This window comes from Chiloscyllium plagiosum, chromosome 29 (assembly GCF_004010195.1).
Source record: "Chiloscyllium plagiosum isolate BGI_BamShark_2017 chromosome 29, ASM401019v2, whole genome shotgun sequence".
NCBI lineage: Eukaryota > Metazoa > Chordata > Chondrichthyes > Orectolobiformes > Hemiscylliidae > Chiloscyllium > Chiloscyllium plagiosum.
The window spans coordinates 24,701,136-24,704,490 of NC_057738.1; positions in this window are offsets into that span (position 1 = coordinate 24,701,136).

The window sequence follows — 3,355 nt, forward strand, 5'->3', positions numbered from 1 at the left end:
AATTCTTTCATAATGGAATTTTACAGGGTCCCCATAAAGAACTCCCATACTACACTGGGATAATGACTGCTCCAGAAGAACAGGCCTTGTGTTCCTGATGAAGGGCTTCTGCCTGAAGCGTCAATTTTCCTGCTCCTCGGATGCTGCCTGACTTGCTGTGCTTTTCCAGCACCACTCTAAACTCGATTCTAATCTCCAGCATCTGCAGTATCCACTTTCGCCTTGTGTCCCTGAAGCCTGTTCTTCCATTCAATGACACAATGGCTAATCTGCAGCCAAATTATGCCTTGCTCCAAACCCTTTATTCTTTGATAGATTTTTGTTACTAATAATCTCAGATTTAAAGTGAACAGTTGATCAAGCAACAGTTGCTGTTTACGAAAGACAAATCCAAATTTCCAGCACCCTGTGCAAAGATGCTTGTCCTAATTTCACTGAAGGAAGGTCTAGTTTTAATACATAGGTTCTGACTCCTATTTTTAGACTTCCCAACTAGTGGAAATAGCATTTGGTGATCTACTCTTTCAGTTCTTTTTAATGTCTTGAAAACTTCAAATAAATACAACACTAACCATCTAAATTCCAGGGAATACTAGCCTGTTTTGTGAGTTCTCTTTATAAGTAAATCCCAATTTCTCCAGGCAACTTTCTTGTAAATATCCATTGAACTCCCTCCAAGTGCAATATATCCCTAAATGCACACAATGCAAAAGCAAATTTGAAACATGCTTTAAATAGTCATCAGGTCAGGCAGCACCTGTGGAGAAAGAGTTGGAATGAAGATTACTTTCACTTCTTTAATATCATTCTCCTCATGTCTGTGTGGGTTTTCACCAGGTGCTCTGATTTCTTCTCAGAGTCCAAAGATGTGCAGGTTAGGTGGATTGACCATGCTAAATTGCCCATAGTGTTCAGGGATGTGCAGGCTGGTGGATTAGCTATGGGAAATGCAGGGTTACAGGGGTAGGTTGGAAGGGGACATCTGAGTGGGATGATCTTTGGAGGGTCGGTGGAGACTCGATGGGCTGAATAGCCTGCTTCCATACTGTAGGGATTCTGTGAAATCTGCTCATTTGGTCTCTGCCTCACGCTAACTTCCATGGAAACCACTAAACTGTATATGTATTTGTTACCTCTAGATGTGATCATACTAAGGCCCTTCTGCAAGTCTCCCATTTTCCACCATCATAAACTTTAGCTTATCCAGCCTTGTCCTGTCTACCTTGGCTCATTCCAATTCATATTCATTCATGACTTGCTATCCTATACTAACTCTCAATCTGGAAAAGCCTCGATTTTAAAATTCTAACTCAGATTTCCAAATTTCTCATTGGCTCCACTTAGCTTAGCTGTAATCTTTTCTTGCCCTACCATCTGAGATTTTTGTGCTCCTCCATGTGTAATTATACAACCCTGATCTCCATTACTCTATCATTGGCAATCATGTCTTCAACTGCCCAGACCCCAAAGTACCAGTATTTCTTTCCTAAACCTTACTGTCCTCTTGAGATTGTCCTTAAATCGTACCTTTTTTGACTAAGCTTTTGTTCATCTAATTCTAATAATTCCATACTCAACTATTCCAATGCTTTCCTACCTGATCCCATGTCCTCCTTAGATGTCAGCTTATCGTAAGATTTGCAGTCTGTATCTAATCATACGTCAGGCAGGAACAGTGAATGAAACTAGCTAATGGGATTCTTCCTTTTATTATGGTGTTTCTTTGGCAGCCCCCTGAAGAATCCAGACCATGGAATGGGATCTTGGATGCTACAGAGTTGGGACCTGCCTGCCCACAGTCTCCGACTGAGTTACCTGACAAAATCAACCGCACGAGTGAAGATTGTCTCTACCTCAATGTCTATGCACCAATCGGGGTAGGAAAGGTTTTGTTAATGCTATGAATCCTGTCTGCACTGCGCTTTACAGAATAGGTTATTGCCTAATATTTCTACGAAGATTACAGTGTGAGTACTCATGACTTTATCTCAGCTCACACTGTCTAATCACCTCAAATGAAGATCATGTGAACCATTGTGAAAGCCTGCATATCAATTTTTACAGCATATTAAAGATAAGGTTCAATGGAAGCACTTCTTTCATTAAGGCAGATGACAGGGTTTCAAGTCCCACACGAAGTACTTGAGCACAAAATCAAGGCTGACAGCCCAGTGCAGTTGTATTGTCCAAAGTGCTGTCTGTTGTATGAGATAACAAGCCGAGACTTTGCCTGCAGTCTGAGTTGGATATAAAAGATCCTATGGCATTACTTTGAAGAAGAAAAAGGGATTTAATCCTGGTGTCCTGGCCAATAATTAGTCCTTAACTAATATCTCAGCAAGAGGAAAAGGATATGGAAGATATAGACTGTAGGGAAATAGATGGTGACATTTTGCAAAATGTCCATATTATAGCGGAGGAAGTGCTGGATGTCTTGAAATGCATAAAGGTGGATAAATCCCCAGGACCTGATCAGGTGTACCCGAGAACTCTGTGGGAAGCTAGAGAAGTGATTTCTAGGCCGCTTGCTGAGATATTTGTATCATTGATAGTCACAGGTAAGGTGCCAGAAGGTCGACTAACGTGGTGCCACTGTTTAAGAAGGGTGGTAAGGACAAGCCAGGGAACTATAGACCTGTGATCCTGATGTCAGTGGTGGGCAAGTTGTTGGAGGGAATCCTGAGGGACAGGATGTACATGTATTTGGAAAGGCAAGGACTGATTAGGGATAGTCAACATAGTTTTGTGCATAGGAAATCATGTCTCACAAACTTGATTGAGTTTTTTGAGCAAGTCACAAAAAAGATTGATGAAGGCAAAGTGACAGATGTAATCTATATGGACTTCAGTAAGGCGTTCAACAAGGTTTCCTATGGGACGCTGATTAGCAAGGTTAGATCTCAGGAAATACAGAGAGAACTAGCTATTTGGATACAGAACTGGCACAAAGTTAGAAGATAGAGGATGGTGGTGGAGGGTTGGTTTTCAGACTGGAGACCTGTGACCAGTGGAGTGCCACAAGGATCGGTGCTGGGTCCTCTATTTTTTGTCATTTACATAAATGATTAGGATGCGAGCAAAGGAGGTACAGTTAGTAAGTTTGCAGATGACACCAAAATTGGAGGTGTAGTGGACAGCGAAGAGGGTTACTCAGATTACAACAGGATTTTGACCAGATGGGCCAATAGGCTGAGAAGTGGCAGGTGGAGTTTAATTCAGATTTGGGAAAGCAAATCTTAGCAGGACTAATACACTTAATGGTAAAGTCCTAGGGAGTGTTGCTGAACAAAGAGACCTTGGAGTGCAGGTTCATAGCTCCTTGAAAGTGGAGTCGCAGATAGATAGGATAGTGAAG